General features: G+C 40.3%; 2 protein-coding genes across 4 annotated transcripts in view; one reads left to right on the top strand and one right to left on the bottom strand.

The window, feature by feature from the left end:
* The window catches only part of LOC124161995, a 317,004-nt gene that overhangs the window by 161,235 nt on the left and 130,779 nt on the right, over nucleotides 1-24,990 (bottom strand). For 2 of the 3 annotated variants that reach the window (XM_046538302.1, XM_046538305.1), the window contains exon 3: nucleotides 2,397-2,491. The exons of the other annotated variant lie outside the window; for it this stretch is intronic. The gene's annotated coding sequence lies outside the window, so the exon portion shown is untranslated. The remainder of the gene's footprint in view (nucleotides 1-2,396; nucleotides 2,492-24,990) is intronic. 3 annotated transcript variants of the gene reach the window in all.
* The window catches only part of LOC124162990, a 171,588-nt gene that overhangs the window by 75,385 nt on the left and 71,213 nt on the right, over nucleotides 1-24,990 (top strand). The gene's annotated exons all lie outside the window — the stretch shown is intronic.

The raw sequence follows: 24,990 nt of genomic DNA, 5'->3' as shown, positions 1-24,990 counted from the left end.
TATAATACAAGTTCCATTACTCCTTTCATTCCTGGGCTGTAAGCTCTTTGTTTCTAAAAGCAATGGTCTGGTAACCCCTTCCCCCCCCCCCCCTAAACGCCTCCCGTAATTAATGGATTCACGGAATGGATTAATAATTCACGATTGCTGGCCATTACAGCTTCACCTACCAATATCGCTTCTCGTCTTCATGAGTCCCAAAAATTCTATTCATCCCTCTCTTAGCTGATTTCAATATTAATATCGGTTACCCTAAAGCAAGTTAACGGCTAATTTTACAATTATATCTTAGGCCCTAGATTACAGGATAAACGGAAACTTAATATGAATTTTTCCAGATATTTTAAACGTTTTATATAATAAAAATCAATTGAATTTACTTTTGAAATAAAACTTGCTTTCGATTAAAATTTATGGAAAGTGGTAGAGAGGTACAGTAAATAAAATCATGGAGCAGGCAAAATGAAGCGTCATTAAAAACAAAAACGAGTCAGCGATTGCCCTAGTGAGCGAAAATTGTGGAAGATAATTATGAATATTGACTAAGCCTCATCGAACACGATTGATTCCGTCACGTTACATTTCTCCGAATATCCAAGCTATGCAGCATGGCGAAAAATGACAATGTCATGAATGAGTTTCACCCTTATAATCTGCGCAATATGTCGTAAGTAAAAAATTTAACAGCGAGCCACGAGAAAACATGAATTAGCGCGCGGAGTTCTCAGGCAAAAAAAGTCATTAAGCCTGTGCGCACGGACTACGACATATGTTCTCCATGCCGCATTTTTTGCGGGAATGTTCATAATTCATGGCGTAGCCCATGAAAAAAATATTCAGGAGGAAGAAGATCACGGAAATAGAAATGCCGCTTATCACAGATAATTGACGGTATGAATTTGCTTCTGCTCTCTCTAATTTTGTGCTACTCATTACAACAACTATCTCTCTTGGTATGGTATAGTATTTGGAGGAGGCGACCATCAGCTAAGGTCATTCGCGACATAGGTGAGGGTATGCAGGAAGGGAGGAGAGAAATACGCCGTCACACAGTGGGTTGAAATCGAAAAAAAGGACAAAACCTCAAAAATGGTTTTTTTGAGCAAGGAATTCGTAAACAGCTGTTGTCAATACATTAGTGCATTTTTTGACGCAAACCGTTTTTCATAGGTCACTTTTTTGAACAAATTTTATAGCCTCAAAGCTGAACAATTTCGCAAAAATTGCCCGCATTGAATTTTTTTCGAAACTCAACATGTTAAAACTAATGAATTACCTTTTGTAGTAATTCAATAGCAACAAATGTTTTTACAATATTACTAAACAGTTTGTTATTATTATTGACGCGTCGGTACCTCTTAACGAAATGTGCCAAGGGAACCACGGCTTAACGCCCCATTCGATGGACGGAGTGCTGTGCTTGAATCACAAGGTACCCAAGTAGGGATCGGAGCAGTCACTGAAAAATCTCCACAGCATCAACCCGATACCCACCACGCTTTTAAGAAAAAATAATCGAGTGTATTTCACTATTGCATGATTCAACATTCCCGTGATAGCAGATGCGTGAGCACAATCACTTTTAAAGTTATTTTTCAAACAGCAATCTGTGCGAGTGATAGAAAGAAATACCATTCAATATCACGATTTTCTATTGGCAACATTCACTCCTCAATTTATGAATACATTCATCCGTGCCGATGGATATATTCAATAATATATTCGTTTCGTTTTAATTCAAAGACCTCCGATATTAGCGCATATATTCATAAGGCTCGATCACTCGGTAAATGATTCAGCCCGAAGGTAGATTTTGATAGGTGAGGGTAGAGCTCATCCCAGACAAAGACAATGCGCGTGCATTTCACACATTAGCTGTAGGAGCGGTCAGTTCCTTTCCCTAAACCATTTCGAGGTTGCAAAATTGCAGTTTTTTTTTTTGGATTTTCCGATTGCTTCACCCGATATATTAATCCAAGACCCTTCGATCAAATCATTCCACACCCTATAACCACAAGGCCACCATGCTCCCTATCACATTACCAATGACGAAATGTCGGATTATATTGGGAGCATTGGAATTTTCTCAGAGTGGTAATTTATATCCACATTGGCAATTCCTCGACATCTCGCTATTAAATTTACCAAATTTCCACATCCAAAGGCAGCCAAAATGTCATCTACCATCGGAGGTATTCTATTTGAGGAAAATTAAATTTTGCAATAAGGTGGGAAAATATTTACGATCTAAAGATTTACAAACACATTCAACGGCATTCACCTTTGCGTTGGACCTTTTTAACATTAATACCCGTTTAAATTCCAAAAACATTAACATCCATGATTTAATTAGTCGATAAAATAAATAGTTAAAAAATGAAAAGGAGTTTACACACCATTTTTTCCTGGCTTACATCATCTCCTGACGATTGCCGCTCTGGAGAAGACGACCTTTGAAGAGCGCTCGGAGATAATTAACTACGCAGAGAAACTGGAAAGAAAAAGCAAATTATAGGGGGAGCTATAGAGCGCGAAATATTACAGAGGTATTTCGAAATGACATTTATGCTATAAATAAAAAACAGTGGAGAATTTCTTCAGTGTAGCTGTTTATAAGAAGTTAGCATTCGCTGACCGAGGTTTTAGCTTTCTAACGCAGATAATTCAAGGCACAGCGTCGGGAACCAACGATATCTGCACCATCCAACTCCAACTCGAAATGTAAAAAATGCATTTGTCAATGGCATAATGTACTCACACACAATCATGTGTGTGATCGAGAGTGATTTTTTAAGGATTTTGGACATTGCAGTATTACGAATCAGATTGATTGTCGACGAGTTCAGTGTTTGGAAATTCATCGCTAGTTATGATGCATGAAAATTACTACAGCTGTTTGTATCATTAGTTGCAATATTTCAATAGGATTTATTGGACTTATTACAGCAATATTTCCACTGGATTTATTTAGAATTATTTTCGAAACCAGTGGAAATATTGAAATATCCCATTAAACTAATATCAAGACCTTCCACCATCACTGGTATGGTTGACTTAGGAGGTTATTCAGGGCAAGAAATAATTTCATGATATGAGAAAATGATCACCAACCGTCGAAGCGTCCTAAAAACTAATTTCTTCGTAAAATACCGCAACGACAGCAGATGATATTCTCACAAAAGGGACGCGGGACGCATACGAGGAAAAGTGAATCGAACCTATGCTTTTCTCGGTAACATACTTTATTGCTTTAGCGGAGCAAACAAACGCTTTGTGAAAATAAACATTGCGACATCGATTAATTTAAATTCTCTCTTATCTCATAATGGTCCGAGGAAGATACATGGGGATGAGTTTCATTGAATTTGCTACTTTTTCCACTACTGTGATTCGAGATTGCGGCGAAGCTATGGGAAGGACCTTCTGTTGGATACGGTACACCCGGATTTTGGCTCTTGGACAAAGGTCAAAGGAAATAATTCACTGCACCATAGCAATATATGTAGGTCCGTTTGTGGAAAATTTTCCGTCGTTTCTGCATTGAATGTAAAAATCAAGGTTTTTTCCAACAGAGAATCGAAAAGGGATGCTTTAATGAAAAAGAGAGATGGCACTTTTTCCACAAATTTATTCTATAATATACGAGGTATTTCGACCGTCAGGTCATTTCCAACTACGTCTCACCTGCCTCAGTTACTTGAAAAGGAATGAAATTCTTCGCTGCAGCATAGATTCGGACCAGGTCCCATTAATATGGAAAGATTAGATACGTGACACAAGTCATACCTTTGGAATAAATTTTAGGTCTCAGGTACGAATTTTGCGATAGGGATGATATGAAGAAGAGATTTTCTCAGACGACGCGAAACATATCCTTCCGTTTACCGTCGCACTATGGTATACGTGATCTCGGGAAGAAAATAAAGGAAATAGTCAGCAAATAAGAGAGATTTAAAATGTTATTCTTTCTCGCAAAATTAATTATTAGTTGGTATCATACCATGAATGTTTCCAAAACGCAGTAATTCGACTAAATTCATTTAACACTAGAAGCAAATTTCATGACTTTTAATGAATTTCTGTCCCCCGACGACACGCAAAAAAATTCAATATCAGTTGTTTGAATTATGAAATATTTCGTGTCCTAATTGCGATGAAAACAGCTCGTCCCAGAAATTATGATCGTTGCCGCACGTTAAAGTAGGATAGACCAATCTCCTCACAGCTGCTCCCTGCCTCCAGCAAATGGACAATACGAAATAAGTAAACTTCACTGAGCAGATGAAAAAAATGGGCATGATGACGTGCGTGCCGATAAGTGATTCACTCTCGAAATGTTAGTGAACGGGAGACCGAATGAATTCGTAATTGCTAGGGACACAAATTGCGACGGAAGCCTGATGAACATCTGATGCTTGTTTAGAAGTGAGCCTTTTATCATTACGCAAAATGGACATATTAATTCCTCCAATTTTTCCTCGGAATTAACCGACGAAACGTTCGTTTGTTTTCCCTCAGCGTGCTGAGTGTTGCCACGCCGTACGTAAATCGTCTCCGAATAAAAAACAAGAACTTTCCATTGAGTAAGAGTAACAGTCCATAAATTTCCAAAGTTTACTCACATTGGACCATGGTCAACGTGAATTTCATTAAAGCAATCCAACATTTAGAGTAGGGTAGAATTCATTCATTCATTAAGGTCGAATCAACTTACTTTACTACTGAAGGCAACTTTTTCGGTAGAGATATTGTATAACATCCTAGGTAAAAGATACACAAAAATATCGCACTGTCCACTCATAAGAACAATAGGCAGTATGATGTCTTTGTGCATCATTTCATACCATTACGGACGTACTAGTCCTTAAATCCATATTATTGTCTCATTCAGTTCGGCATATTTCCTTTCTCTCCTCATCTCATATGAGTGGGTGAGAAGCCAAGGGGTACAAGTGATTTCTTTTTCCTATGCTAAGTATGTTAGGTACAGAAATTAGGTATAGAAAACAAACGAAATCAATTAGATACTTAGTAGTGCATTTGCTTCTCCACTCGATGTCAGCACATAACAGAGACTCACTCGTATCCCATGGCAACCAAGTTTTTGTGTATTTCTTCTAACAAATTAACTTTACCTAATTCTATTGAGAAAAATATCACTTGTACCCCTTGGCTTCTCAACATTTCATATATTACCTTAAGCAATTTCATGAAAAAGGTAGTAAACTGGGTTCCCTTCGTCTAGCAAGAGTTTTCCTGTTTAAAAGTCTTCCGATTCAAAAGGGACTCATAAGGGGCCTACAGCAGCATACCTAAATTAATGCCATGGTACAAAAGTTCGTTTCATATACCATGCTCATGGGTATTCCATGTGCAACTGATGGCCACCATGCTTAGTTCCTAAGTTAATGCCTAGCATACTTCTAACGCTAAGAACGAGAGCTGCTCGTCCTGAATGAAATTCTTCGGTTGGGAAGTGCGCAGACGCGGGGGCGGAAAGAGAGTAGGAGGTGGGCGGGCGGCGTCTCTGCTCATGTAATCAAATTAGCATCCCCTATCACAATGTATCGCATTTAGCGAGCCCACTACTCTTCATCGTCGTAATCTCGGGAGCAGCAGCAGGTTGCAGCGACGTCACCGACGCAGGAGGGGGGGGGCGTGCATGAAAAGGCGACGATAGGGTTGGTCCATCGTTGCCGGGGAAAAAGAAGAGAATTGAGAGATACTGATGAGATGCTGGGGCTCCTTTCCAAAAAGCAGTACACACGGAAATAATTACCGGGGGGAGTTATTTGGAGAAGAGTACATTTCGGAGGAGATTCGCTTAGATTTTCACCTTGTGCACAGTTACCTGTGTCTCAAATATGAGAATTTTACCTCACTTAAACTTTTGCCTCCGTCTAAAGTTAGAAAATTTCATCTCAGAAATTTTCTCAGGAGTAAAAGTATCACTACTTATGCACGGAAGGAATTCCTATTCCTCAATTATATATAACCTGACATATTTACCAGGTTATGCAGTAATACTAACAGTCATTTACATTAAGGAGATATTTAAAGAGGAGGTACATTTAGGAGTGAATTCGCTTAAATTTTCAGGATAAATAGACTAGTCCCCTGGTCAATATTTGGCCCTCAAATATGAGAATTTTACCTTACTCCAACTTCAACTTTCTTGATCTAAAGTTTGACAATTTCATCTTAGTAATTTTCTCAGTCGTGAAATTTTCACCCCTAGTGCACAAACGGATTTCCTCTAGATATAACCTGACAATTTAAATGAGATAGTATAAACCCTTTACAGATTCTTTATAGCAGATTATATCATCGGCAGCGTTAACTTTTGTTAAATTCCTCATGGACCACTCCTTTGCAGTCGAAAAAGACAATGAGCACTGATTTCACTTTTGATGTGCTCATTCTTGCCTTTTTGTGCGTGAACCTCTTCCCGGCCCACCTTAAAGGCCTTTAACCACCACAAAACTTGTGAGTAGGACAAAGCAGAGTCCCCGTAAATCTCACGAATCATTTTCCCAGACGGCACAGAATCCTCCGTATCTAATTCGAATGCAGATAGTATCCATTGACTACCGCTCAGTCGCTTTTCGTCAATGGATACTATCTGCATACGAATTAGATACGGAGGATTCTGTGCCGTCTGGGTTGTTTGTCCACTGGAGAGATTTATTTTTCCGTTTAGCACAAAATTTAAACTTTGCTGGATCGTCGATTCCATTTTTTTCGTGACACGGTCGGGGCGCAGATATTTACAATTACTAACGTCTTGCAGCTTCCACAGCTTGGAGAGAAAAGAGACTGGTTTCGCGGCAAAGCTTAGCGTCCACCCCACCTACTCCAAGTGGTATGATCCCACTCCAACCTATAGCATTTGCGCAAGAAATTCAATTGCATTACTATCGGAACGCACCCTGTAAGTTTTACGCGAATGGTACCTCACGAAAAATACACTAAATACGATCGAAAGCGAGGCGCCCTATTGAAACCGCATCTCCGAAACGTTTTGATAAGGGGTTTGAACCTTCGCTCATATAGGCACACAGCTTCAGCCGATTCAGCGAATCGAACCACGGACTTCACTGACAATCGCAGCTTCAGCACTGGTTTGACGCTTTCAACCTCTTGTGGCTTTATTGAAGTCCTTTCTCCCTCGCGCTGTCATTCTTGATGGACCGCGAGAGGCTAACATCACGTATCATGAGCCAATTGCCATTGTAAAATTGCCATGGGATATCAGGAACCTGGATAGCGTAGCGCTGATCCTGCGCTGTAGCCCGAAAATCCAAAGGCCCGTGGTTCAAATCCCGGTCCAGGGGAATTTTTTTCTCGTGGCAATTTATGTACATTACGCCTCCGATCACGCGACAGGCTTCGAAAAATTACACATCGCGAGGGAATTCGAACCCTCAGCCCCCGCTCAAATAGGCACTCATGTGCTGGCTGTATTCACGGCGCTTGCACACACAAAACAGAGGAAGGGATCACCCTTGAACTCGCTTCAGATGATTCGATTAGTTTGTCGCGCCCCCGCTGTCACTCGCTCCTTTGATCCATGGTAACCATCTCGTCTCTCTTTCATGCCTGTGTAAATTTAAGGACACTTTGATAATTCCAATATGTAAGTCGTAGAAACAAGGTTAGGACATTGTTCTCCGAATATTAAAAAAGATATTCGCAAAAAGCCGCCTGTCATATATCGGCATAATTACCAAATACCGAAAGAAGATATAAATGGGACAATTTTTCTAAATTTTACTCTTGCGCATTTATCTAACATTGTTCCCCGATTGTAATTATCATAGAATACTAAGAGATGTAGTGGCATTATTACTTGAAGAACCGGATAGTACCGATAAATAGCATCAGTTTGCACAGATGAGTTTAGTTCCTATTAAACGTAACCATTGGAGATGGTTCATCGCGAAAACTGGATCTAGTATAATTATTATTCGGCTATCATTCGGAAAGGATGTCAGGTAGCATATTCCTCGCGTGCGACGTGAAAATCTTTAAATTACGATCCTACGTTATGTTGCAGAGAAAAACTACGGGAATGTCAATTAAGTTGCAGCACTACCTTCGCATGTAGATAAAAAGTAAATTCAAAATAAACTATGACTCTTAAATATAAGTATTGCGAAGATAAAATGAATTGACCGTGTTAGTAATGAGGAAGTGCTAAGATCAGTGCGAAAAAAGTCTACTAAAATCCTTAGGAGAAGACGGAGGACAACTTAATTGGCCAGATTATGAGGTAAGGTGGCCTGATGAAAACAATCGTAGAAGGACAGGTGGAACGGAAAAAGGGTAAGAAACAGCCCCGAATGAGTTATTATATAGGACAGGTTACAAATGATGCAAAAGAGTATAAATATGTCGCTATGAAAAGGCTTGCGGATAGGACAGAATAATGGAGAGTTGCGTCAAACCAATCTTAGGATTGTTGACTAATGATGATGAGAAGTAATGGCCACCAAATATTCGAAAATTCTTTCTTCACACGCAAGAGAGTGAATAGTTAAAATGGATTAAAACTGAGGTCAGTATTAAACAATCCACAGGGTTATTTCTCTTAGTGCAGCTTGCTAAAAGATTTCCATTAAAAATATACCTTACGTGTGAAAATTTGCTCACGTGGTAATCCATGCGAGCGAGTTTCACCTTCACCCGTTAAATCAGGCGTTCCAATACTTCCCTTGCTCAGCCATGCGAGGCTTAAGCTCTCCGAGGAATTCACAATCACGACCTGCAGCTTCCCAGAAGCCCTCTTATCCCTACTTTAGTCGCCGCTCTTGAATGGGCTACAAGGGCGTAGCGTCTATAGTTCCTTCCGATCCACTGCCGAGAAAATAAAGGGATCTATGGTGGCCTGCACAGTCGACCGTATTAGCAAAGGACCTCGGAATAGGGTCGTACACTGAGACAAGAAATAGCAATTCATTAAAGGAGAGCTCGATAGACGAAAGGGGAAGATAAATAAAAGCGAAAAACAATTACTACCGATTTATCCGTTCCCTATTAAAAAATAGGGCACGGCATTTGGAGTAGGCGGCCACCGACAGCTTAGGTAATACGTTTCATTGGGAAGGAACTTTGATTAAGGATAAAAGTAGAATGCAAGGTGATGTCATTAGATTGCTCCCAATATACCTCAAGCGCCACAGTGTTAATGTGGTATTGTGTCGCGTGACTTGCTTACCATTAGCGAAATTGTGGAATATTGCTGCGATTTCGGGTGCCAAAAAAATTATTCAAGGGACGCTCAGTAGCCTTACATAAAAAAGTTAAGTCAAAAACGTTTTGAAATATTGTATTTCATTTTGACGTTTTGAATCATTGTATTTCATGTGCTCAAGTTTTACTAAAAGACTCATTAACTAAGACTTTCATTGGTTCATCATCAGTGAAACCAATGAAAAATGCCAGTAATTCAATTTTTTAAAGCGGAAAAATCGCCAATTAAAATGTTTGTGCAAACACCCGTGCTTAAAATCCATTAATGCTATTAAGAGTTACATGGACATAAAAATGAAATATGTACTGCAAGAAAATTGACATTGTAATCGTCCTCACGTCTTTCGTTCTTCCTATAACCAACTGTGAAGAGTGCGACTTAAGGATGAGTGGTCCAAGAGTAGGGAGAAGAGGATCAATGAATGGGATTGTATCTTGGCAACATAACCGGCTCCCATTCGAATGAATGACTCGCCTATCACTTGTACGTCTTCCCAGAACCTTCCGGTCAGTTGCTCAGGCAATTAATAGCGAGGCACTAGTCCTGGCGTTCTCCACGTCTAAAACTTTGCCAATTCTATCCAGCCACCCAGAGATACACGCCACTCGTGCAATCAGGGTACTAGGTCAACAGCAGATGCTCCTGGAAGTGTGTGTTCGCCATTTGGTCACTTACCAACTGGAACGACCTCACGACTCCTCTTTTCTTACAACTGTCCGCTTTATGGATAGGAAAAAGCCGTTAGAGTTTCGCCAGATGATTTCCATTCGCAAAAACTCAAAGATATTTTTCCGCAAAACAAATATTTAACGAATAAATTCAATATTTAAAAAACACATTCATTAATTTGTTTTCGAATTTAATTATAAATAACTCTGAAGCCACACATGGCAGAAATAAGAGTACGAATTAACTTCGATTAATGATTCCACGCAAAAAAAGATAAATCTACATGCTAAACAAAGCCATTTGAAATCTTAAAAAGTGTGATTTATCAAACCAAAAGTAATTCCTTAATGATGCCAAAGTAGTAAGTGCAGAACATGCAAGGGAGTTGCGAACGTTTCTCGAGGAATATCAAGCAGTCAATCAAGATTCATTCTTGAGAAACAGTTCCCAATACGATACCAACGACAACTAATATTGCATCGCCTAAACAATCACCAATACAGACTTCACCTTAACTCCTACCAAAAAATACCCCGCAATCTCTCCTCTATAATTCTCAAAAATTACACATCCTCGATCACTGTATTCAAAATTTCTCCTTTTATCCACCTTCAAGAAAAAATTCTTCACAATAAACTAAATGGTTGAGAATAGGGATGGTCGGATCGGATACCTCAGATCCAAATATCCGCGGATATTGCCCTTCATCGGATACATCGGATCCAAAGTCGCGGAAGACATCGGATCTGGATCCGAAATTTTAAATAATAGCTTCAGTGAATGCAACTCTCCATAAGGGTGGAAAGACTTCCGATTCTCTCTTGGAATGCGCCGTCACATGCGATTTTGTCTTACTCATGATCCGTTTTGTTTGAAAGCTCACGCAGAGTTTACGTAGGAGAATTTCATCCGTGGGAAATAAAAAAGGCAAAATACGACTGGCACATAGTGTGACTCTTCCCAAGAGATTGAACAATCATCGGGGGAATCTCAGCGTCAGGAATTTGAAAATGCATTTGGATCCGAAAATATCCGATCCGAAAGATCCGGCTCCGAAAATCAAGGATCCGATCCGAATCCGGATCCGAAAAAAGTCCTGGATTCGTCCATCCCTAGTTGAGAATAAAAAAGTTTAAATCCTATGAAAAAATGAGCCATTTTTTCTAACTAAAAACTTTAACTATAACTTTAACTTATCGATTTTTCATTCACCAGTATTCCTCAACGCTAAATAAAAATGGAACGCAACACTCGGAGATCATTTCCAAAATGTCTCTTTCCTTACCCCAAGTATTTTCAAAAGAACTTGAAATTTTGAAATTCATTTTGACATAAGAGAATGCGCACACACTGTACTGGAATTATCCTTCAAGGATCATACTATGTAGGAAACGTTTAATTATATCCATTTTTACTGCAAAAGAAAAGCTGGCGAAGGGCGAAAAACTTTTATGTCTACATTTTAAACGACGCTTGGGTCTCTAAACTAAATTAGGTATCAAGAACACAAAAAGTTCCAACTGTACACAATCCAAGCCAAAGATGCGTCATCCAAAAAGATTTGAGCTGAAAACTTCGCATGAAAGGTCAAAAATTGCTCGGAAAGTGGCGCTTGAATCTAGTTGTCCAGATCGGCTTTTTTTATTCGATCGATAGTGCTATCATTTCAATCCACGCTACCAACCGACTCAATTGAACTGGTACTGCAGACGATAGAATTGAGAGAAGTGGACATGGAGAGAGTCAAATTCAAACTTACCTATCTTTCGGAACACGAATTTTAAGAATGAATGTTTGCGAAATATAAATAAATGCATACGAACTCCAGATGGGTTGAGGCACTTCAATCGAAAATAGACGCCCTTCGACTCGCCTGCGGCAAGATGAGCAGGTGCTGTTGGCGCCCGCGTGGAAAAAATGGGATGGAAAAAAAACATAGGGACGTGAATCCGAAAAAAACATACATTATTCATGGGAATCTGCGTACGAAGAAGATGAGAAAGTTAGGAAGCCGCCGTACGAATGGGAATGCGTTAGGACACGAGGTATATCAAACAAGATAGCTCGGCGGTATTGGATATTTTTCTGATACTGCCCTATTCTTGTTTGAGTACTTTGTGGAGAGCAATTCATTTGATCAGTCCTTCCGTTAATAGCAGGCTTTTGTAGAGGCGCATACATATGGGGGCGCGTGCCCCCCCTTGCGGGTCCGCTTGCATTGCCTAACAAAGCGGAACCACAATAGGGTGGTTTCCTATTATTTTTTTACTGCCTAAATCGAAAGATTATTACTCCTGGAGTACGTATTTCACGCTTTTTGATTTTTAAATGACGATATCAATTTTTCGCGATTAAATGAAAAGTGAAAATTTTCAAGCGCGCGAAAACGCGACGCGTAAGTAAGAATGCCGGGAAATCTCTCCGTGTGACGTATTTCTGGTTCCCGCTTCCGCAAGTGAGGTGACCTTGAGGCGAGGCTTAGCGCTGATACGACGCAGGCTGCTAGCGGGTAGCTGAGTACCTTGCTGGCTGGTAGCGCTTGGCTTAAATAAGGATTATTAATACCTTATCAATTGAAGAAAACTTTCCGACCTTAGCCAGTTTTAATAAGTGATTATTAAGACATGTTTTCCTGAGCTCTGCGCCTCATGCATGCATTGGTAACCTCAGACGATGTATAACTCCTATCTTCTCGTATAGAAACTAGGTCCCTGTGACGACACGTGGAGTGGCATCGCATGGGCGCCAATCTGGCCCTTTTCAAATAAGGATAAAAATGGACCATTGCCTTTCGTCTAAACCGGTATTTCTAAAACGAAATAATTTGTATATTATGAATACACTAGTGGTGGGTAACGAATCGCAATCAATGCCTTTCGTTTTCTTTGATGAAGGAAACTACCCTATTGTAATTCTTTTATATCATAGATCATAAGATGGGCTTTTGTTGACGCCCGTTTTATCGCCACCCTTCCATTCTTTACCTTACATCATGGCGCAAATAAACTCAGCTGTCGAGAGCTTCCAAATACCATATCAAGAGGATAACGATCTTCTGGAGTGGTTGCACAAGGAGTGAAGACGAGAACATGACATCCAATTTATACTACCAAAAGGTGAGCTAGTACATCCACATTTACGCCCCAATTCAAGTGTAAGGATATTCTACACTTACTTTACCCACTGCCAGAGGCGTAGCGAGGGGGGTCCGGACCCCCTCCGAAATAAAATGACATAATTATTTTGCTTCATAAAATAAGGCAAAATATCGAAAGATCATGAAATTACAAAATATTTAATCGAAAATGAAGTTTTTTTATTATGAAAATTGTTTAAATTAATTTAAAACCCTCTATTTAGTACCTTGTTTTGCAAACATTTCCCCCCTGGTTTTGGACCCCCCGAATCAAATTTCTGGCTACCCCACTGCACTGTTTTCGAAGAGTAGTTAAGATCCCCGTGTAAGACCAACGTTATGACCAATACCAAAAGTTATGACTCGATCAAAGTTTCTCCACGCTAGAAAAAATGTAATAAGACATACCCGAGGCCATTTCGCAAGGTGAAAGTTTTGTAAGCACCGACGAATTAATAAATAAATTGACGAATTATTAACTGACGAATAGTAAATAAGCGCAATCGATAGCAGGAAAATTGTTTTTAATACAATAGAACAAGTTAAGTAAAATACGATTCGTGTAGGTAGCTTACTTGAAATCCATATCGTATTTCAAGAGACTACTGGACTTAGAATCACAGCACTACTCCACTTTCTTCGTGAAGTATTACTTTTTCAAAACTTAAGCCATCATATTCAAGTCAAGTCAACAGGGTTTATCAACATTTGCTTCTGTCCTAAACATGAAAAATTTACCTCAGTAGTAACACGGAGGTAAAATTTTCATTTTTGAAATGCATGCGACTGTTGACAAGGTTAACTGTAAAAGCCCAGAAAAGTTTGAGATGAGAGGTTAAATTTTAAAGGAGTAAAGCGTCACTAAAAAAGACAAAACACGAAGGGAGTGTTGCGTCCTCTTAAATGTCGTCTAATCCCTTAGGAAAGAATCAGACCTATCGCTTTAGGGAATCCTCCATAACTTGAGCCCAGAAATGCATGTCTACCTGAGACACCAGGTGGGTGCTGGTCAATTTTATCTCGGCAACTCCACCGCAGTGGGCGGAGAACACGTCCCATGAATAACGCATAGAGACCCGGGGAAAAAAAAACTATGCATGCCTAATCCAAGTCCTATGCTCTTTCCCACACCGCCATTCCCGAGTTAAACGAAGCATATGGAACGGGTACGGGTAAAACTTTTATTCCTCGATTATAAAAAATTACATCTAAACGGTATTTTTTAACCGCTAACACAGACCACAGTTCACTTTAAACCACAGTTCACGTGAAGACATTCAGGTAATAAGAGAGTCTCCCTCTTAAGTCAAGGGAATAAACAATATCAGAAAGGATATGGGAGCAAATTTACTAGATGGCAAGATAGATCCAACATGGACAATCCTATTAAAACGGAAGGGGAAAGGAAACACGAGGTAGAGCATACAAATTGCAAGAATATGTTCCAATACATGTACACTATGCTCCGGTATACCACCAGATATTTGGGGCAATGGTTTATATAGATACATCTCCAATAACAGACTGTGAGGATTTATCTTGAGTTTTCTCCCGTTAATGGTCACAGAAAACCGTCAAGCACCGGAGGTATTTGACCACTATTTACGTTAAGATATGCAGTTTTTTTATTAAAACATTTTTTCGCCATCTTCCTTTCCATTTAACTGATCCTGAACACCTATCCACTTATATCGTCTCTATTAGTGCTCCCTAATTCATAGCAAGTAATGTATGCATTTGCAGTGAAAGCTTAATTCCACAGAAGATCAATTTTAACGCAAATGATAGAGCCAGAAAGCAACCTAAACTTTATCGTAATGACTCTTGTTCTAATCTGCATGTTCAATTCCATTTTAACGCGAGGAGGGGGAGGGAAATATGCATTATTTATAACCCATCAGCATAATTTCCGATAAATGTTTATGATTTCATTATTCTTTAATTTTAGCATTATTTTATTTGTAGCGATAGCTACGCTATTCGCGCTTCAAAAAAAGAAGATCAGGGGCTAGAAGTCTACCGCCCCACAATTATGCTGCTGCGAAGTCGTTCTCATAACATAAACGATACAGCGTTCACTACTCCTCAGGAAATACATGAGGGAAAAACACATATAAAAAGAGTACGTCAGAGAACACATAAATTTACACGCATCGTCCCCTCCGTCGACTGAAGCTTTGAACTCCCAAGCACAAATGCCGACGAAGGATTGTTTCAACCCATTCTCGACCCCCAAAAATGTTTCCCAACCGTCGAAACCACCTGCCTTCAATGGTGCAAATGGACAGACCTGTTGGCAACCCAGTCTTCCCCAACCATGTGGATTTCCTCTCCATCGACATCACCATTCTGACCGACATCATTTGCCAATCTCCCGTAAAAATATATAAATGGAAATCACAATCAAATAATACCTCACACTTCGACGTTAAAATAGTGGGATGTCCAAAGACTCCACACGAGATTTAAACCCACGACCCTATGGTCAGCATCCAAGCACTCTACCCATTAGGCTTCCACGCTTCCCAGAGATTAGATACATCGAGATTAATGTGCAAAACAAGGGAACGTAATCAAAATGTAGATAATTTAATAGCCACGTGTTTAAGCTGGAATTTTTTTGATATATTTTAGTCCCCCATTCAAACACAATTTTCATGCAATGAACGTGATTTGACTTCAACAACAGTGTAAATTGGTTAAAAGTCGCTTTGGGCCTAAGTTTTTTTTTAAGTACAACGAACATTATACCAACTTTAGAAAAAGGGCAAATATTTTCTAGAATTATTTAACGTTTTTCCTCAGCTTATATAATTTGAAATCCTGGAGGATAAATTCGGATTTTCAAATGAATTTTCTATAAACTATAGCACAGAATGCCTATTTTTTTGGCCGTCAGTCAATGAAGCATAATCATGAATGAATGATGAAAATATTTTCATGAAAAGGATATATTCTTCAGTCGTCGGATCAACTCTATTAAAATCCAGATGCCGGGGTAAATCCGCGTATATCCAAGCAGCCGGTTTTAGGGTGAAACTTTCTACAGAAAAACTCACTTTCAGCCTCATTGCTGCCCATCTTTCATCACGTCTATAAGGTGTAAAGAAACCCAACCGTCCTAATCTTCCACAAAGAATTTTTCCGGTAAACAGCTCAGAAAAATTTCAGTTGAGATTCAATGGTACGTCTAAAGCTCGGTGTTCGAAAGAACGAATTTAAAATCTTTTTCCGCGAGGAATACGTCCTCGCTAACACTCATATTTCTTCCCACTTTGGCTAACGCGAATTCGAACCACCTGAACGAGTTTAGCCATTCCCAAACTTTTTTCCTCTACTTTTCGCTTCGCTACTCTTTCTCTCTCTTTTACCCATGATGTATTGCTGTACACACCCTTCGCTCTTTCCTAACTGCTTTGTCCTCCCACCCCCGCCACCCAAAAAAAAAGAAAACCCAGAAGTCCATCTGATTGGGCTTCCTTCGCCGTGGGCCGAACATAAAAGGGTTGCCGGAAGTTACGGCGCTGGTTACTTCCGGTGTACGCACCTACTCTTTACGCTTTTACAAATACAATCCCACTCGGTATGGTCAGAAATGAAGTGGTGGGAAATGTGGGAGAAAAAAAATGGCAACATAAATTGCGATGGCTTCCTGCCTCCGACACTTTTCTGGCCAGAACGACAACGATGCTTGCCCCATATCCAGTGGCGTAGGCAGGAATTTCGTTCGGGGGGGAGAGTCCAAAACCAGGGGTGAATACTTTTGAATAACAGGGTACTAAGTATACGGTTTTAAACGAACACTTTTCATAATCGAAATAACTTCATTTGTTGAAGAAATATATTGTGAATTCATGATTTTTCAATATTTTGTTTTCTTTTATGAAGAAAAATAATTGCGTTTTTATATTTCGGGGGGGGGGGGGAGGGAGGGTCCGGACACGCCGGACCATCCCTGGCTACGCCACTGCCGATGTTACTACGTATTTGTTGGTATTTTGGCTATTGTTAAGAAAGTTAAAAAAGACACATAATGCCTCCCTCGCGACTGGTCTTTTTTGGTAACGGAAAAATCGTGTAAAAAATATGATTTCATCCTGCAATTTTCATGGTAAGCATAGTAGACCCTGTTCAACGCTTGTATTTATAAAAAAAATATGATAAGTGAAAAAACAATTCAAAGGAACTATTTTCAAATTTGACTTACCGGCAAATGTTGAAAACGATGTACCTGAAAATTCCAATATGATACGTAAGAGTATGAAGGGAGTAATCCGTCTCCTAAAAAGACGGATCAAGCGGGTAGCATGCGTCCTCCTCAGGCATTTTATGTTTTCTCTCAGGTATAAAAAATAGAGCTCAAAATATTTTAAATGCATCTCTTGATGCATTTTTATAATGCCCCATAGCCAATTAAAGATAAATTTGTGGCCGAGTTAATTATGTGTATCGCTACTGTAATGAAGATTCCGGGTTCATTTCTCAGGTGAAATAATTCGTTGGGCGTGAGTTCATGGAATCGACTTAACATAGTGAGATGAAAAAAATGTGTATTTAAATGTACGTGGAATGACAAAGTTTTAAAAAATTTTACCATCTCAGGTGAAGCGTTACAACATCCCCAATAAAAATCCCCACAGCACACCCGTGGCTTAGTCTGGGGTATGCTCTACCAAAACAACTCAGCCAAACCAACATTTTAGTTGAAGCGCTGAGTAAGTGATTGAAGGGGTTTGAACTGCAATATTTCGACAAACGTTTTTGAAAGTAGTACGCTTACAGTTAGGAAAAAAATACAAAAATAACGGATAATCTAATCTGAGGGCTCTTTGATGCCCTCCAAAATCCTTACATTATGAAGATTGAAAGGAAAAGAGGACTGTGTAGCCATATCAAGTTCCCGATCTAAAATGTGAGCATTCAGTACATAATATGACATGATATAATAAAACAAGTTTTATTGTTCCCCAAAACATAAAAACAATCCTCACAAATAATTTACAGCCTTTTTTATATCCAAGGGAAGATTTAGGTAGTCCCAATGAAGTATCTGAATATCTTCCGATGTTATCTAAAGGATCGTGTCGCCTTCATATTTAGAGACCATGGGGCCAGCTCTCCCCACCCTCCCCTGAAGAAAAAAACTTTCCTTCTTCCCTTGAATTTCTCTCTCTCTCTCTCATGCGATTCCCCTTTCTTACGTGTTGCGCGAAAAAAATAAATGACCCTCCTCTTATTCTTGCTATTTGCTTCGCGGAATAATTGCCTCCCCGTGAAAACCACGAGGGTAACGAACTTCAACCACTACCAACTGCCTTTTTCTCACGGTCGTCCTGAGAGGGCGCATGGGGCCCAATTTAAGGGCACTTTTTGACTGAACCCTACCTCCATTACGGTTGCCGCCGCGCGCTCGCCTCCACTAGGAAGACTATGATAAGATTTGAGAGGGCCCGTGCAAATATCAGAGGAGAATCTATGGGGGTGGCTTATGGTTATTGCCTACGCAGTGCCCCGGAAAGCCAAAGGTCCGTGGTTTGATTCCTGGTCCAGGTGAATTTTTCCTCATGGTAACTCATGTAAATTTCACCGCCGTTCACGCGGCGGGCTTGAAACATTACATTGTACACTAATGATTGTGAAAAAAAGACGGAAATAAGGTACCTCCAATTGGTCGAAACACACACTAGATAAAATAGAAATTTTTGGAGGTTGCCACTTCGTACAAAATTATTTTTTTATATTTTCCGATATATATTTACCTACTTTTTAACGAATTACAAACTATCTCTAAACTTTGGGCCAACTTTACACGCTTTTGGTATATTACAACACAGTGGCAGATCCAGAGAGGGGCCAGGGGTGGCTATAGCCTCCCCTTTAGGTATCCAATTCACACTATATAGAATGGTACCTAATTTTTTTCGGACCCCCGCTACTGCTGGGAGGTAAACCCCCAATTAGGTTCGCCCCCGTGTCCCTATCCTGGATCCGCCACTGCTCACCATTCTGATCGCTATCGAAACCCCGGTAGACAGCGAAACCTGCTTAAACGATCACCTCTATTCAGCGGCCATCATCATAGAACCAGGCGTAGGACCTTTGGCTTACTGCTCAAGCCACTACTATGTTCCATGATTCCCAATGCAATTAAAACATAGAAAGCCAAAGGTCTACGGTTTAATTCCCGGATTCCTGACATATTGAGTCCACTTCATCATTTTCGTTTTTCGACATTAATTTCATAATCGTCATCCTTAAAAAAAACTGTGGTCGGCAATTCCCATAGTGATCCCTCAACTTTCCTAGCTTTGACCACTATAGAAGTTTCCCTGCATCGCTGCACAATGGGCCAGCCGAAAGTTGCCCATATGCCTTCATCAACCCTGAGGGTTCGGCCCATGACATAATGGCTGTGTCCCCTATCCAGATGACGCCTCCTGTTGGACCGGTGAAACGGGCCGGAACAATAGTAATCTGAGTAATCACACGAAATTCGTCGAAATTATGAGGCATGCAAGCCATCATCCTCACCCTTACCATTATATAAACTTTCGGAGAGCTCAGCATTAGAGGCTCACGCAATGCAGCGCGGTGGTCGATTATATCTGTTAGAGAAGACACCGGAACGTGAGACATCTGTGCCACTGAATACTTCTACTAAGTACACTGACGTCGTGGCAAAATTAGCAATGCCGGAACGCACTTTCCTAAACTCTTTTTAGAAGTGAAGTATTACTCTGTGTTTTTTATTACAAGTTATTATTTACATTTTATTACCATATTTTGTTTCGGTTGCGAAAGTATGTATTAGAAATTGAGGTAATAAAATTGATAAAAGTGTTATTTGACATTGCTTGATATTGTCTTTTGTTAACCAGTGCCGGAGTAGCGTTCCGGTGCGTTACGGCACTATGACACCACTGATGAAGTACCGTGCAATAGGGCGGATCGGAAAAATCGATTTTTTTCAAATCCATCTGGCCCATTGAAAAAAAGTTGTGGGACCGATCAAAAATAAGGCCTGAAAAATTTGAGACCTGTAGGTCCCTGACCCTCGACCCTCGCTCGCTCGTAGAACCCCTGACCCTCGCTCAAATGCAATTTAGGGGGGGAAGGTCGAAATTCGAAAAATATAGTATTTTATGGTCATTTCCTATAGATTTTGCCGAGTTACTGTCCTTCAGGACAAAAATTTCGTGCATTTTGACGTATCTTCCACCGTTTAGTCACAAAATGCCTAATTTGAGTCCGCGCCCGCGGAGATAATATTCCAACGCCCACGCAGCGTCGCGGATACAAGAGCCGCAGGCCGATCCCCTCCCCTCCCCGCTCACTTCTACCCCTCCCACGCCTCCAATACAGAAAAATGCATCCCGCGTATACTGCTAGGAGGTCATTTATCTTTGATAATATAAATCGGAAGATGGTAGAAGGTAATAAAGGAAGCTTAGTGAGACGACTTGTCCCTTATTAGGCGCCTCGTCGGGGTTAAACACATCGATGTTACCAACTTTTAGAGAAGTGATGAAATATTTTTAGATCCGAGAACGCAAGAAAGGAGCCTACGGTCCACGAAAAGGCCTCTCGAGTGGCTATAAAGGTGTCCTACCTTCGGATATGCGCTCCAATTTCGGTTTTGTCCGACAGATATGATTAAATGGATTTTGTGCGAAAGCCGCTCGCGTCCCCTCCCCGCAAGCTTCTCCCACGCGCCAAATGCACCAAAATTCACACCAAATGCGTCTTACTTCGTTAGTCTAAATATTTAATGTTTCAGTATCGTCTGTGGATGAACAATCACGAAAGAATTTTTCAATTACCTGCTTTCCAATCTGTATTTCTTATATCAGTGTCATTCCTCGTCTTTTGCTGTTGTCAACAAAGTTTTTGTGAATATCTTCACGAATCTCTCGTCCGTATCTATAATAAAAAGAAATATTTAACTTCAAATCTGAATGTTCATCAACAGATTTTTGAAAATCCACAGCCCTAAGGTCAGATGTAGCCGGAGGTACTGTGGTCTCTCTCCAATATGTCATCAGCGAGTAGTCCTTAAAGTTGATATTAAAATCCAGCACTTTAAAAAATCTCGGATCGGCCGCCAAACAAATACTTGCAACAACGCAAATTCGGTCCTTAGATTGCCCTCCCAATATTTGTGCCGCAAATCTAAGTCAAATTAGTGCAATTAGCAAATAGACCTCTGTAAGGGATGAAATATGATTTGATACTTTCCCGGCGAATGATGTGGGTAAACTCTTCTCGGGATTCAACGAAATTTATCCCTGATGATTAGTCCCGAGTCGGCGCTTGAAACGTTTGCCATTATGGAAAAATTAACCCGGTGGGAATCCCGAGAAGAGTTTACTCACATAGCAAGGGATGTTGGAATTATGCTTGTAGCATAGGGATGATGCCTCCTTTTTGGGCGGTATTCACCATCGCATTCAAATCCTTTTTATTTTCGTGTATCTAATTTTCACTCGGAAAGGAATCGAGAATCGCAGATTTTATAACTTTTGCTAATCCTACGACTGGGGAGGCGAACCCAAAAGTGGGACCCTGTTTCTTCAACTAACATCACACATTCCCCTCTAAACTTGGATTGATAAGTGCTCTTGCCTTTTTTCATCAGACAAAAGTATAGTCTTTCACTCCATAAAAACGTAGCCCTTTGATGACAACCTTTGATACCTCTCTTTTCGTATTCACAATAATTAGCATCTTTTTCTGTCTACGTAAGTAATTCTTGCAAACTACCTTGGATGTTTCTTACGAAGTTATGATTTTTGCGTCAACTAAAGTTGCGGGGACGATCATTGCTGTTTCTTGGTTCTTGCATATACCTCTATCACATTTGGCAGACGCATTTTCCTCGCAGAAGTTCCAGTTTGAGTTTAGTCCTGAATTTTTATTTGATGAGGAAAGTAGAGATAAAAATCGGATGATATCTCTTCAGTTTAATTTTCTTCGGATGAATTGATGAAGAAAATTTTTGATACTATTTTCCCATACAAGAATTGACGATGTTGACTCAACACTCTCCGGCGATTCTCTTTTTTTTCCTCATTTGTCGAGTTTCTTTAGGACTCAATTCTGCAGCCATCATCTTTAGTTTCGTCCGCTGGTCTCTCAACATACTTCTTCATTGGGGGGAACATTATGCTCCTTCTTGCACTTACACGCAAAAATATCCCATAATTTCAAATGTTCTTTCCAAAGTGCTTCAGGTTTGTACTTAAGCAAAAACCCTACGTTTGGCCTATTCGCATTTTCCGTAAGTTTTAGTACTTCCTTTTGTACTGCTAAATCATTTAGTCACACACATAATGGAAGGGAAGGGTCACCATAGTTCGCACACCTTTATAGCCACTCGAGAGGCCTTTTCATGGACCGTAGGCTCCTTTCTTGCGTTCTCGGATCTAAAAATATTTCATCACTTCTCTAAAAGTTGGTAACATCGATGTGTTTAACCCCGACGAGGCGCCTAATAAGGGACAAGTCGTCTCACTAAGCTTCCTTTATTACCTTCTACCATCTTCCGATTTATATTATCAAAGATAAATGACCTCCTAGCAGTATACGCGGGATGCATTTTTCTGTATTGGAGGCGTGGGAGGGGTAGAAGTGAGCGGGGAGGGGAGGGGATCGGCCTGCGGCTCTTGTATCCGCGACGCTGCGTGGGCGTTGGAATATTATCTCCGCGGGCGCGGACTCAAATTAGGCATTTTGTGACTAAACGGTGGAAGATACGTCAAAATGCACGAAATTTTTGCCCTGAAGGGCAGTAACTCGGCAAAATCTATAGGAAATGACCATAAAATACTATATTTTTCGAATTTCGACCTTCCCCCCCTAAATTGCATTTGAGCGAGGGTCAGGGGTTCACCTACAGGTCTCAAATTTTTCAGGCCTTATTTTTGATCGGTCCCACAACTTTTTTTCAATGGGCCAGATGGATTTGAAAAAAATCGATTTTTCCGATCCGCCCTACCGTGCAAGCCACCACCAGGGTGTGTGGCAGGGGGCAATTCCACACCAGGCATGCAGCACTCATCATAGCCTTAATCATATACACTCGCTCGCTTGCCAGGCATAGGCCAAGCACACAGGACAACGACATGCGGTCAGACCAGAAACTAGGATAGTACTAAGGGCACGTAAATGCTACCATGCGAATAAAACTATTAGTTAGTTATAGAAAACGAAAAGATAGAGTAGTAAGTGATTCTGTAACATGCCAAGAAACGCATTCAGAAAGACAGATATAGTATAAAATAATTTATTAACTATGTATGCACTACACGATAAACACACGTTATTTTATATAGTCCAAATCAGGCTATCCTGGAGCTTAACTATCGCAGGTATTATGATATCTTGTTCTACGCATGTTTAGGCATGCAAGCACAGCCACCCTCTGCCTTAAGGCCGTTTTACACGGGGTACGGATTTGCGCGAATGCATGAACGAAATTAGAACAGGGGCTATTTTGCCGTCTCGCATCCACGCATTCTCTTGTATTCTAGCAATTTACCGCTTTACAAGATGCAATTTTGATTGCGCCTTCGCACGTACGTCAGATTGCGCAATTCCATGCACCGTGTAAAACGGCCTTTACAATTGGAAATGGCTCCGACGGTTGTATTTGCTGGAGAAAGCTACTGAACGTGGGACATCTATGACAATGAATACAGGTGGGAAGGCTGAGCAAGTCAGATGAAATCCAAAAAAGATATGCAGGGACTTTAATGAATCGATCAAAATCTTTAATTCAGCCATGTCCTCCTGTTTTTGTGAATTTTCAAATTTCACCAATGACATGCGTAATCTATCGGAAAACCAAATCAAGAGTGAAAATTAAAATTTTCGGATGCTATATTTTTAACACGACTTACTTCCGCCGGATACATTGACAGTTGTCCCTTTTCCAGAGAATGAACGCTTTTAAAAGTTAGAACAGCCACAGCGGTTAATCCCGGGTGAAAACTAAGATTGATTATTCTCACTATTATACTCAAAGTTCGTACAATATTTTTTACGAATAATGGTAGATTCTATAAAGATATAATATTACATCACACGTTAACCAATTTAGGTAGGCATTTTTGCCATTTGATTCGTACGATTTGTGCAAAAATAAGAATGATAAAATAGGAAATTTTTCGTCATGATCAGTTAGAGAAGGAATCCTAATTTTAGCAAAAAGTAACTACTAAGTTCATCAAAAATCTGAGAGCGATGATTTGACATGGAGTGACCCGGAGGTAACATCATTCACTTCGTCGAACGGCACAATTTCCTTTGCGCAGAACTTTCCGACTGAAAACGAGGAAACGCCGCGCTTCAGCTATATTTCAGAAAGATAGTCATGGGAATGGATGTGGGAGCGACATAAGGCCCAAACCGCAGATAGAAGATTAAAACGCCGTACTGCCTTGGGCCCAGCCCCAACCTGGAGTTATTCACGACTCGATTCTCTTGCCCGGAGGAAACAGAGGAAATAATAACCATGGTGATGACGGGAACATGCTGCGTCCTCCAGGCAGCTGGGACAGGGCCGGCGGTCATTTAGTCGATGCCATATGGGCTACGGACCTCGAGGATTTGCAAGAATAGCTCTACCTACATCAACGATCCCCACATTCATCATTTTATCCTCATCATTTTTCTGTAGCACAACATTTTGAAGGGCTCTACCCTTCATTTCTCCGCTACTGCCATTGTCCAAAGCTTCAGGTAATTCCTCTATTTCGTTTCCGATGCTGGAATTTTTCCTAAATAAGTAGCTGCTTCTAATGTCCGTTGGTCCAGTTTCTAGTGTTTAAAGAAATCGTATTTCTTCACGCAAGCATTGGGTAAATAACAACTATTATAATATAACGAACAAGATAAAAAGAGAAATCGTGATAAGAAGGCTTTTTATCTCGAT

Source organism: Ischnura elegans, chromosome 7 (genome assembly GCF_921293095.1).
Source record: "Ischnura elegans chromosome 7, ioIscEleg1.1, whole genome shotgun sequence".
NCBI classification, from domain to species: domain Eukaryota; kingdom Metazoa; phylum Arthropoda; class Insecta; order Odonata; family Coenagrionidae; genus Ischnura; species Ischnura elegans.
The sequence above is the reverse complement of the archived record's forward strand: the minus strand, read 5'-3'. Positions and strand labels throughout refer to the sequence as shown.